Below are 13,957 nucleotides of genomic sequence, written 5' to 3'. Positions count from 1 at the left end.
TGATACTAAAATCTTGTAACTATTTGTATTTTTATTTCTAGGTTAGAAAGATGAAAGCTTTCATAGTCCCAGTATATATAATATAGTAGGAGAGAAAAAAGTATACAATTAGAACAGAGTCCTTTTCATATAAGGCCGAGATGGAGATAACTAGGTTTGTTTTCTCTTTCCCTCTCACTCTTTTTCTTCCCTCCTCTCTTGCTCTTTTTTCTTACACATAGTTGAAATAGGATTCTGCAGAGCCTTAGGCTTTCATCAGGAGGTTTTGTTGTAATTTTCATTTGGAAATTGAACATTTAACTTTTGTTTCTTTGTAAGAACAATTGTTTTTAAAAAACAATGTTGGAAATAAGAAAAATAGAAAAGTGTTTGAACTAGAAAGTGCTCTTCATATTCTCACATGTCAATCCATGTTCTGTACCAGAGTATCATGAAAAGAGTATGGAATTTGAAATTGGACTTACTGTGTGAAGACCATGAAAGCATTACTAAATATCCCCAAGCCTCAGTTACCTCATCTTTCAAGTATGAGGATAATGTTAACTATCTAAAGTGTTGATTGGGAGAATTAAACAAAAGTATCTGCTAAGTAACGGAATAGTGGAAGATTCATAAATGTCTATTTCTTTTCTTTTTTCCTAAGTTATTTTAGAAAACACAAATTTATAGGATGTTTCATTGTACTGGTTATTGTATTTGGGGGAATTAGAAGGGAAAATTTTCCTTAGGAGTTGAATTTCCAGTAATTTTTTCTCTCTGTCTCTTATAATATGTGAAGAAAACATTCTTAAGATAAATTGTCCATAGTGCTGATTTTCTTACAAGATATATTAGTATTTTAAGAAGCCTCACAAAAACTGTTAACAGAATAGAAAAAAGTTAAAACTGAGTCTATGTAAACAGTCATCAAGTAAAAACAAATTAGGTAGATGATTCAGTTATTACTTTTGAGTATTTTGAAAAATTGACTATATTAGTTAAAATCACTTTAGCTGCTATAACAGAAAAAGTAAAAAACATTAAAATCCAAAATAACAGTAGTTTAAAGGTGCTAGAAGTGTATTTCTGTCTCATGTTAAAGTAGTCTAGATACAAGCTGGAATGATTGTATGGTGTTTCTGTGGTGTCATCAGAGACTCACCTCTCACTTTTCTGTCCTTTCCTATTGCATGGCTTCCATACTAAGATGACCTCAGGGTGCGGAATGGCTGCTGGAGCTCTAACCAGCATAAATATGGAACAGGTCAGAAGTAGGAAAGGCAAAACATGAAAAAATGTGGGCTCCCAAACACAAGTCAGTTTTCTTTAAGCAGATTTCCCGGGAAATATTTATTTCTAGCATGTAATCTTTTAAGATATTTATTCCTAGCATGTAATCTTTTATTCCAAGAAGCAATGCACTCATCAGAAAAAAAAATTACTGTTGTATTTACTAAGGAGGAAAGGGAGAGTGGAGGTTGAAGAACGCAATGTAATGTACCTGCCTGGTAGTTACTTTCTATATTGTCAAACTGCTTTCTTTAAATATATATATTTATACTTGGTGTATGTAGAATTGACTCTAGTAATTAGGCTTGTATTTTCCTATGATTCCTGTCTCCTCTCTGAGAAGATTTATGAATTTTTAGCAATGATAAGACATTCAGGAATAGGCCAACTCAGTTTTCTATTTAGCTAAAGTCTTTATTTTCATGTCTTCCTCTAGATGGTTGATTTTGCTCAATTTGTCATGATTTATAATTTTTGAATAATAAAATTAGCAACTCAGCATCATCCTAAAGATAAATTACAAGTATTTAAGATGGTTGTAATTTCTTTCATTAAAGTAGGTCATTGACAGGTTTAAATTTATTTATGCACTTCTGGAGATGTCAAGATTGCTCTAAAATACATGTCTGACTTTTGGAAAGCTGTATTTAAAAATTAAATTTAAGGAATATTTTTAGCCTTCTCTGAGCTTATTTTTGACCTTCTGATTCTATGATAAATCTTTTTAATCCTCTCAGTGATATTTGTAAAGTAACAGCTAGTAATCATCCAATAAGGAGCAATTGAATCAATGTAATTCTCTTGGATTTCATCAAAAATTCCTTTTTTCAACATGAATTAATATCCCTTCAAAGGTCCCTGAAAAGAATAATGTTTTAATTGACTAAACAATTTGATAAGAATATTTGATAGCACATACAAAAACTATAATGGGACCTAAGTGCCATTCTTTAGGTCCTCAGGAGGGCTTCCCCCAAATTCTGTATAAGTAGTACTTGATCGTGAAATGTAGATAAAATTATTGTATGCAAAATTGTATTAGCCATAAAATTTTTAGCATTTTGTTGTTCTTTTCTGAGTGCTTACCACCAATAAGACAGATCCCCTGAAAGACTTAAAAATGGTAACATGTCATCCTCTCAGTACTGATTTTAAAGTGAGAGATTTACATTGATGTGAATTTTCATCTTTGAGCTAGAAATTAATCTTTCTATGAAAGTATTGTCACTGACTGCAGTTCATTGTAATGAGCATAGATGATGTGATTATTTTACTCAGTCATTTCAGTTAAAATTTGGTAAGTTTTACCAATTTATTTGGTAAAATTAATCATTTCTGTTTATATTTTCTAGATAGGTTAAAGGCAGAGACAGATATATACTAATTTCTTAAGTTAATATAGACTGGTCTATAGTGACCAAATTGTATGTTTCAGGAAGCATTTACATGAATGTTAAAAATCTTTGAATGTTAAAAATCTGTTAATTTTTTTAAAGAACTTTCCATTATTATTACCAACGGTATCCTGTATATTATTTTACCTGTTCTTATTTTAATAGTTTAGAGAAACTTCTTCAGGGTTGCAGGGCTTATAGGGGAAAGTTGGAATGAGAAGACAGTGTTCTTGACTGTCACTTTAGGGCTCCTTGCCCTGGCACTGTGGTTTTTAATATGCCTCTGCTCTCCCTGTTTGCAGATGGGTAACAAGTGGGTAACTCTGTTTACACCAGGAAAAGAGTAACAGTGAGTAACTCTGCTTACACCAGGAAAAATAAATAAGAGGACAGGAAAACATACAGTTAAGACATGGATGTTGTATTCCTGGGCTTATTTTCACAAGTCTTGAGATCTATTGATAGCTTGAAAGTCAATACAATGGCACTGTCTTACAGTACGCTTGGATTGCTGCCCAGATTCATATACTTTTTTTGTGCATTTGAGATTCAGTCTTAGAAGACATTGCATTTTAGATTCATGCTCACCCATCTGTAATAAGAATGTTGTACATGTACAAGGTCTTATGATGCTGGTACTTTTGGAATATATAGTAAAATATAAGTCCTTGTAGCCAGTCTTAAAATACATAAAGAAGTAGAAAGAAAAATCAGAACTAAAGAACTAATGCCTCACTTCCTTTTGGATCATTACATAATAGACAGGAACAGCATTTACAATCTCTTGCTTCAGATAATATCTTTTCTTTTTCATTGACATAATAGTTAACACAAAACCAGAACCTGCTGATAGAACCCAAGCAGGATATTGTTTATGGGATGTGCTTTCTCTTCCAGTCTGTCAAAGCACCTGAGGGATAATGCTAAACATTTAAAGTGATGGTTCCTGACGGAGTGGTGACTTACTGCCTTTTGTACACGTAGCTTTATGACTGCCATTTGAATCATATATACAGATACACATAGAGAAAACAAACATATACATTTGTATCAATATCGTAATTTGATACCTTATTCCTGAGTTGAATCTGTGGCAGGTTAATAGATAAGTACTGTTATCTAATAAGCAAGTGCTGTTTTCTATGCAGTCAGCTCAGCTGCAATGCATGCAAAACCATTTGTCCAATGTGAGAACAGAGGGCACATTATGAGCCTCCCCACCTCTGATGGCTTCCTGCTCTCCTTCTGCCCCTTAGAGTAGGCCCCAAGATGGACAAGGTTCAGTGCCTTGTGTTAGTAGCTGCTCCTCTAATCTCCTTCATTTCTTATTTGGACAGTTCTGCTTGCAAAGAGGATTCATAATGTTTGTCTGTTAGTAATGTCCCTTCAAACAATGAAGGAGTTAGTGTGACGTACCAAAATGCATGCTTGAAAAAGAGTAAAATTATAACTTGGGTGATAGGTGCACCAAAATCTCAGACTTTGCCATTACGCAGTTCATCCATGTAACCACAAAACACTTGTACCCCAAAAGCTATTGACATTTTTTTAAAAAGGACAAAAAAAGAGGAGTGAAATCACGAACCATGTGCTGTTATATAATGGTATTTGTGCATCACCAGACACCCATCATCTGTTTCTAAACATAGACACACATATGTGTACACACTCACTCAGCAAAGATTAATTGAGTTACTATTGTGTGTCAGCATTGATTATTGATTGGGCAGTAAACACCACCTTTTCCCTGTGGCCAATCATGGTCCCTGTGCAGCTGAATTGTTAGAGCAATTATAGTTGTCTACATTCTTTTGGATGTTCCAAGGATTCTGCTGGCATAGTCTTTTGAGTTAAAATGATGCTTTAGCATTAATCAAATGGACATTGGATGCCTTCTTCAAAAGGCAGAAGAGATATCTTGAAAACAACTCTTTTCATAAAAGATCTGAGTTGCTACCCAAAATTCCTAACACGAAGAGCAATGTGTTTAAAGGGCTTTTTGAATGTGTTTAAGAAGGAACGATTTCATAAATTTTGTCTTAAACATTCGCAAGCAGAGTGGAGTGTCTTCTCACCCTCCCTCCACATACACAGTGGTTTTCCCAACACATTACTCCAGCGCTCAACATCCCCCAGTGATTCTGCTTCACTCTTGTTAAACCTCCAGATGTGGCCAGGCTTCAGGCATGCTGGGAGGAATCTATAGCAGTCAGCAGTGAGGGACTGAGGCAGTTCACAGAGGGTAGAGTGTTGGGGGTTGCTCCTCAGGAGAGTCAGTCAAGCATGGCCAGTAGTGAGTTGGCCAGCTGGCCTGTGCTGAGCAGGGGAGGAGCCCCAGCCATGGGCCTGGGGAACAGCAACAGCCTCTCAGTCCCGAGAGAGAGCAGCATGGCAAGAGAAACTCAGGGGCTCTGGCCTTTGTACTCCGGCAGGGAGCAGAGCTGCAGGAAAGGATGTGATGCTAAGCCACAGAAAATAAGGTTTAAATCTTAACTGCCTTGGCCAGGCACGGTGGCTTGTGTTTATGATTTCAGTACTTTGGGAGGCCAGGATAGGAGGATTATTGGAGCCCTGGAGTTTGAGACCAGCTTGGGCAACATAGTGACTCCTCATTCCTACAAAAAATAAACAGAATTAGCCAGGCGAGGCTGTGCATACCTATGGTCCCAGGTGCTTGGAAGGCTGAAGAGGGAGGACTACTTGAGCTCTGGAGGCTGAAGCTAAAGTGAGCCATGATCACACCACTGCACTCCAGCCTGGACATCAGAGTGAGACCCTGTCTCTTAAAAAAAAAAAAAAAGAATCTTGACTGCCATAGGTGGGATTGATCCTGGGCACTGTGGGTGGTTAAGCCTGCTAAAGAAGGCTGGGAGGCCTAGATGTGAGGAACAGGGAAGGGGCTTAGGGACCAGGAGCCAGGCCAGGTCTGAAAACATTCAGTTACACACTGAGCCAACCTGCCTTTGCCCTCCCTTCTTCCTCCCTCCCCATCTTCCCTCCTCTCTCCCTCCTTTCCTTCTTTCCTTTCTCTTTCCCTTCTCTCTTTCCCTCCTTCTTTTCTTTTTTGTCTTTCTCAGTCAATAGCAATCACTGATTACCTCTTGTATACTAGCCTTGAAATCAATGTAGGTAAGATTCTTAGAACTAAGTGCAGCCAGAGGCGTAAGTATTTATTTATACATCAATATCGTAGGAACTAAATAGGTTCTTCACACAGGGAAGATGAAATGGAACAAGGAAATCAACAGCTTGTAGTGGATAGGGAAGGCTTCCCAGAAGAGGTGACACTGGAGCAGTCTTGAGTGATGAGTAGTAGTTTTCAGGAAGCAGAAGGCCGTGATCCATTCAGATGTATTTCCTATTCTTCGCTGTAGAGATCTTGCTCCGCCATCTCCTCACTGTTCTGCCATCATATTATCCAGGACTTGGTTAAGCAATTTTCTTTGACAGTCCCGGCATGCCACTTAAAATGGAGTGAAAAGTGTTAGGTCAGAACTGGAGAAAGGAACTCTGGTGCTGGTGATGTGGGTAGCAAACCTCAGAACAACCTGGGCAAAGTCTGGTGGTCATCGCCAGTGGAAGCTCCTCCTTGCTTCACTTTCTCTTCTAATCACCTCACCTGTTTCTCAGTCTAGGGACCATCTCTGCAGCTGCTGACTCCAGGTGAATTTCTAGTATACGTTTTCTTCATACCACATGAGCTTGTCTAGTTTTTGTTCTTAAAAGTTTAACTTAGCCCTGGTTGCTTTAATCTTGCCTGCTGTTTGTCATGAAGCCTTCCAGATGCTCTTCCTAGTGGAGAAAGGTGGGGTGGGGAGGGTTCAACATCCAAGCCATGCATCTGCCTTGAGCTCTCTTATTGTAATGGCAATTCCAAGGACAGAATTTGTTGATTACACCTCTAACTTTGGCTACTGTGATCCCTTCATTCTAAAGCTAAATTTCAAAGTTATTCATTATGTTTACTACACATGCTCCCGCTTCTAAGTGAAGCTCCTCACCAAAGATCCTTGCTGAAAGGGCAATACTATGCAAATTAAATGTTCCTTCTCATTGTAGCCATACCTGAACCTAGAAGTGTAGATTTCCCAATTACGACATAAACTTCCTGAGAGCTGATACTTTCATATTCATGTTTATAACCCTGGCTCGTTCTATCACATGTAATAGGTGCTTTGACTTATTGCTATCCCTCATCCTGGCTTCTCGACATGTTTATATAGTTCGATTTTGACCAGTTTGCTTTGGAAAGTTAATCTATATTTAAGTGAATTCTAAATGAAAATCAAAAAAATCCAAACTTCAGAAATGTTTATTGCAGGCAACCTGAGGATTATATTCATATTTATACAGTAATTATTTATATCATTGTATTATCTTTTATTTTTAAAAAGTTCTTCTAGCCAGGATCTCATAATTTTCTTTAAATACATTTTCTTTAAATGGGCAATAAAGAGAACAGTATGTAATTGAATATGTGGGGAAATAAAATACAGATAATTTACATTCTGTAGATCACATGGAAAGAGGGAAAGCCTATTATTTCATTCATGTTTTACCATATTGAGGGAACTTAACCAATTATATCATTCTCTTTGTGATAGTTGGATTTTAATTTATTAATAATTTGTCTTTTACATACTAAAAGTAACTTATCGTTGGCATCATTTATTACTAATATGTACGCTAGTGTTATCCTACAATGCGTTTCTATGTTTTGTTTAGCTTCAGTAAGGTTTAACTAAAGAAAAATTGTGTTGGTGCTCTTAACTGGATACTCTTTTAAGATCACTTGTTTTCATTTTACTTTTGATTTTTAGGGTTTGTATATTAAAAATTAGATTTATATTTGGTGCCTATTATTTATATGGGTATGTTTCTTTCATAATTAACTTTAAAAAAAATAGAGGTTTAGTCATTCTTCCAGAAAATGCTGAGATTAGTAAATCATGCTCAAGGATACTAATTAAAGTTTGTAAAGAAAAAAATAAAAATAAGGGAAGCCCTCTTTTCAGATGTGGAAATACCTTGGTAAAAATTCTAGGCTCTTATAAGTTCTCTCACTGTGTTTGGCTAGCTAAAAGACACCTAAATGCTTGGAAGTTCAGATAATATCTACAAACAATATGTTAAAGTTAGGAAGTACTCTGACAGGTGCCAGGATATGTCTGGATAGCTTCCTAATTATATAGTAGCTACAGTATAATGCTTGTGTAGCTTATCTACTTTTGTTAAAGGTAAAATCTTTTCAAAACTGTAAAAATGAGACGTTTATGGCTCACGCCTGTAATCCCAGCACTTTGAGAGGCCAAGGCGGGTGGATCACAAGGTCAAGATATTGAGACCATCCTGGCTAAATTGGTGAAACCCCGTCTCTACTAAAAATACAAAAAATAGCTGGGCATGGTGGCACGTGCCTGTGGTCCCAGCTACTCGGGAGGCTGAGGTGGAAGAATCGCTTGAACCCAGGAGGCGGAGGTTTCAGTGAGCCGAGATTGTGCCACTGCACTCCAGCCTGGTGATAGAGCAAGACTTCGTCTCAAAAAAAAAAAAAAAAAAAAAAAAAAAAGAGATGTTTATTGAGATCCTGATTTAAATATTTCTCTTCCCCAAAGAGTCTTTCTGAACGTGACGTGCTGGTACACAGTAGGAAACAAATTTCAAGCAAAATACTGCAGGTCAAGCCTATTATGTTTTATGAAACCTGAAGGAATCACTAGGTTATATTCCATCAGTTTATGGCAGAGAACTTTTGTTTTTTTACTAGATCTGATGTAGCTCCACCGTAACGCAAGGAGGGGCAATTTCTTTGGGAGTCATTTTTATAATCTTTTTAGTTTTGGCACTGTTAAGAATCCTCTTGTTCACTTACCCCTCAAATTGAAGATACTGTAGGGATGAATGAATCTGGCCAGTTGCTGATGGCAAGAAGTTCAGGATCTCCAGGATTCAGTCACAGGCACTGTGTGTCCCTTGGGTTACATGATCTCTTATTGCTGCAGCTCTGTCTTTGGCCAAAAGTCATTAATTTTTTTAATGAGTTAGGAAATATTTATTATTTTGTGTACTAGTTTCCTCTTCTGAAATGAAGGTTATAATGATACCTAACTATTTTACAGACATGGAATAACTAATTGCCCACCGTAAAATGTTTTTCAACTACAGAGTGTTAAATAAATGGTTATTACTCTAGTTGTCATTATTATTATCATTATAGTGTAAACCTGAAAGATGAAAGGTGCCAGATAATTGCAAGACATGGTGATAGTATATCCAAATAAAGGGGAATAACTTGAATTGTTGGATGACACAAATTCAGATATCTGTGTGTAGTAGAAGAGAGTTTCTTTTACAGGAAGATAATATAGGTAGCTCTACTTTAATTAACCCCTCAAAAATCTGATGATTTTACATATAAATATAGATAGAGGAATATTCTAATAGCAGTTCATTTCATCTGTATGTATAGTGGTCATTGTAAAGAAGCTTTCTTTCAAATATTTAAATACCCAGAGTCAAAAATAATTACATACTAGAGTATGAGGAATTCCAGCTTCATACAACATTGCCAGTCTAGGAGAAGGTAAGCTTAACACAGTCCTCAGGAGAGGACATGTGATGAATTTATCTCTTAAGGTATGTGAAAGGAAACCAGAAACAGTAGCATTTTTCTATTCAGGCACATACTTGGCACTAGGGAGGAACAAGGGATCCCACAGAATAGAGTTAATGGCCCACCTAATGTGTATGTCCAGCAGGCAGCCAGGCCCGGAAAAAGAAGCAGGGAAAGAAAAACCTAGCAGAAGCTTAGAGTACACAAGGGAGAGCAGGGCTGCAACCTGGAAGGTGACAGAAAAGACCAGGTGTCCTCATGGGGCACCTGACCTTGAGTTTCAATGACAGCAGGAGAGACCTAGCAATAGTCTGGAACCCTCTGAGTATCCAGACCCCAGGCCTGAAAGGGTGACCCAAGTCAGACTAGTACAGAGAAGGTCTAGGCTGCTAGAGAACCTGAGTCTCCAAAACTGGCTTTGGGAGTGGAGCTGAATGGAACTTATACATGGGGAGAATCAGTGGAGTTAGCCACGAACAACTGGGAGAAAGACACAAGAAGTCTAAGGAGTGTACAATATTGAAACATTGTCTAGGAGAAGATGAGCAGGAAGTGATGTCTCAGGAGCTCTAGTTAAGATACTCTCTCAGCTTTTGCCACATGGTTATTTCTGACCAAGAAAAAGCTCTCAGAAATAGCTGTGAGGGATACAAAGCCCTCACTAGGCTAAAAATCCACTAACTCTGCAACTTCCTGGAAGCAAAACACATCAAAGGCCTTATGCTTACAAATGTGGTATGATGTTCACGCCTGCAGGGTCAGCTTTGCAGGACCCAGAACAAAAGGACCTTTACAAAGCTCCAGGTTTCATTTCTAATATGATTGGAAAAAGCATAATTCACTAGTCAGATTTTGTTAAACAAGGAATAATTCTACATCTCCATTGTACAAAAGCCCTGCTCTGTCATTAGATTATCTTTACTTAGCAATCTTCTAGCAGGCCCCTCTGCATGCTCTGGATGGTTGGGACTGCACTCACCTTGCTGTGTCTCCATCAAAGTCAGTGAATTTTCATAGGTAACTGTCTCTCTTTTCTCTCAGATTATAGATTCCACAATGACATGGACTATGTCTATTTTGTTCACTTGCTGAATCCTCAGAATCTTGTAGAAAATTTGACATGGAATAGGCACTTGCCAACTAGCTGTTAATCAGATGACTAAAGAAATGATGGTAATAAATAACCTTTATGGGGTGCTGCTCTGTGCCAGGCACTGTGTAAGAATGGCACATACATTATGTTAATTATCTCAATATTCTGAGTAGATATATTATTACTATTATTCTTATTTTACAGATGGAAGATCAAAAGCTCAGTGAGGTTAGCGTGAATAAAATATTGGGCAGACCCAGTATTTTAACTAAGGCTCTCAACTCCAAATCCCCCTCTTTGAGTCATTGAACTGTAAGTTCACGAGTTCAAATTAACTTAGAATTAAATGTGTGGATAAGGAGTATATCCGTGGATTTATATGTGTCTAAACCCTCCTATTCTGATTTTTTTTCTGGGCCACAGATTTTATTCTTTGAATTTTCATCTCATCTTTATTTCTAATTCTCATCCTCTGGAAATCGCTTTACCCCTCAGAGTTATTTTTCTGAGAATACAAGAATTAGTAGTGCTAAGCTAGGAATTTCTAGGCTTTTCTCTCCTTCTTTCTCAGTCTGAATATGCTACAGTATCTGTTCTTTAACCTTCATTCTGATAAAACAGTATTTTCAATAAATAGAATTTTTGAGGATTTTGTTATTTTTTAAATAACAGAAATAAACTATAAAGTTGAAGTCCTCTTTGAATTCTCAGTTTCATTTTTCTTTTACACAGATGATTATCATTCAGTTGATGTCCAACTTTTTATTTGTCATAGTTCTTTATGCATATATATCTACAAATAACCCAGGCAGTATTGTTTTAAATTTTTGCATAAATATATTATGGGCATTCTAAAGTTTCTTTTTATTTTATTTTAATATTTTGCTAAGCATTGTTTAAGAGTATATTCATGTAGATATAGAAACTGCTAATTATAAAATAATTAAGGATACTTTTGGTTTAATTGATAATGGCTTTATGCCTATAAAATTCAGTTCTATTTTTAAAAAGTAGCTTTTAGGAACATATGTACCAGTTATGTGAGAATATATCTTCATAGTCCTGGTACAGCAAGTCTTTCTAATGAAGATGATAAAAGTGGGAAAATTCGAAGTATGTACAGTATATGGTTTTGGGAGGCAGCAGCTGTACTAAGTCTCAACTCCCACCAGTTTAGATGTGCCAGGGTAGTGTATCTGGATAATATTTAGGTTGGTGCTCGTAAATCTGTCTAGTGTTTCTTTGCCTATATCAAGGAATACCTGTTTTTGCCCTAAAAAAATTTATGCCAATTTTTATACCGAAGAGTTCAAATGATATGCCAATTATTAATTCATCCTTTAGAAAATAATACAAGATAACTTTGATAAAACACCTAAAAAGTTTTATATTTGTCTCTTTTCCCTTTAACAGGGAGAACTCTAACTACAAGTATTACCTTAAATATGCTCTGAATTAATGGTTCTAAAATTTAAATGTGCATCAAAATTGCTTGGAGGGCTTGTTGAAACACAGATTATTGGGCCGTATGCCCAGAATTTCTGTTTTAGTAAGTCTGAGGTGAAGTCCATGAATTTGCATTCCTAAAAATTTCCCTTTTAATGCTGACCTTGCCAATCTGGGGACCACACTTTAGGAATTACTGTTCTAAATAAAAGTGAATAAAGAGGGGACTTTATGTTATGGCAGAGTGAGACGATTGGTAAATTCTCTCTCCAAAAAAAGCAGCTAGAAGGCTGGACAAAAAGTCCCCAACAAAACGAAATCATAACCATTTTAGTGCTCTTAGCATCTAAATAGAATGTAACAATCTGAGAAGGATTTATGCTTCAAAACCTGCTGAACTTCATAGTTGGAATCTATGGGATCCTTTTTCCCACCTCTGCTCTCTCCATCTGGTTGTGTGGAGAATCTGTAAGGTTGGGAATGTTGGGGGTTGAGCAGGTTGTGCCTCTATAGTCAAACAAGACTCATGTTTGACTCATGGACTTCAAGCCGCGGGTGATTGCTATGCCTTGAAGAGTTGTCAGTGGAAGCGATGATCTTGGCCAGCTAAGGGCCTAATGCCTGAAGCTGTGGTTGTGGCTGGGACCAAATATTTCTGGCGAGCACTGAGCACATGCACAATGGAGACCGTAGAGACTCTAAGATTTTTATATACTCCCGACCAACCCTGTAACACACGCGCATAGGACGCACCAAAAGCCAAGCAGAATATAAAAGCCAGAGAACACTTGAAAACGGCCTGAACCATGGAATGCTCTTTCCTACCCATATACTATCTGTTAACAGAGAATCGAAGTCTATCTGGCCCAAGATATTTGTGCAAAAGATCTATTCACTCACTAGCTGAAAACTTAGCTACGGTGAATCAGGAGTAACCCTTGGGAAGCCAGAATTAAAAATAAAAACAAGAGTAAAAAAGGAATCCAAGTGAAGATGTCAGCGACTGCTGATCATGAAGGAGACATAGTTTACAGATTTAAGCCTGGATACGTTATCAAACAAAATAAACAGACAACCCAAAACTTCCTGGCACCAATAACCCTTGGATAAAAAAAAAATCGTGTTCCAGAGTTGCTATACTATATTATTCAGAACACTTAAAAAAAGGGGGGACATGCAAATGAACAGGAATCTGTGACTAGTATTCAGGGAGAAAAAAAAAAACAGGTCAAAAAGTAGAATGGTGATTACCGTAGACCAGTCCAGTGAGGAAGGAATAAGGAGTTATTATTTAATGGATACAGGGTTTCAGTTCAGGAAAAGGAAAAAGTTCTAGAGATGCAGGGTAGTGATGGCTACAGTTAGATTTTGGCCATTATTTCTTCAAATATTTATTGTCTTTCTCTCCTTTCTTTCTTGGACTCCTATTACAAATATGCTATAAAATAAATATGGGACATGCAAATAAACAGGAACTTGTGACTACTACTCGGGGAGCAAAAGCAGCTGAAAAGTAGAATGGTGATTACCAGAGACCATTACGGTTAAGAAGGAATAAGGAGTTATTATTTAATAAATACAAGGTTTCAGTTTGGGAAGATGAAAAATTTCTGGAGATACAGAATTATGTGAATACCTTTAATGTTACTGAAATATACTATTAAAAATGGCCCAAATGGCCAATTTTGTGGTATATATATATCACAATAAAAAATATAGACAACAGAACAGTAGAAACTGTGACTGAGTGTCTTCAGATGTTGGGTTCAGCAGACAAAGATTTCAGAGAATTATATTTTATTGCCATTTAAAATACAGTTAAGAAACTAAAGGAAACATGTAACATATTTAAAGAATTAAAGGAAAGTGTCACAACAATGAATCAGTAAATAGATTCTCAATAAGGAGATAGAAATTATAACAATCTGGAGTTGAAGACTGTAGTAGTTGAAATGAAAAAGCTATAGAAGGTATCAATAGCAGATGAAAGTTGTCATAAGAAAGAATCAGTGAACTTAAAGATAAATCAATAGAAGTTATCCAGTCTAAATAGCATAGGGAAAAAAATTAAAGAAAGATGGACAGAGAGCCTCAGGAACCTGTGGAACAAGAAGAAGCATGCTAACTTATTTGTAATAGAAG

At 36.7% G+C, this 13,957-nt stretch overlaps 1 protein-coding gene across 1 annotated transcript in view; it reads left to right on the top strand.

Annotated features, from left to right (window-relative positions):
- The window catches only part of MACROD2 (mono-ADP ribosylhydrolase 2), a 2,026,697-nt gene that overhangs the window by 498,679 nt on the left and 1,514,061 nt on the right, over positions 1–13,957 (top strand). The gene's annotated exons all lie outside the window — the stretch shown is intronic.

Source organism: Saimiri boliviensis, chromosome 9 (assembly GCF_048565385.1).
Source record: "Saimiri boliviensis isolate mSaiBol1 chromosome 9, mSaiBol1.pri, whole genome shotgun sequence".
In the NCBI taxonomy this organism is placed as follows: domain Eukaryota; kingdom Metazoa; phylum Chordata; class Mammalia; order Primates; family Cebidae; genus Saimiri; species Saimiri boliviensis.
This window is presented reverse-complemented; position numbering and strand designations above follow the sequence as displayed.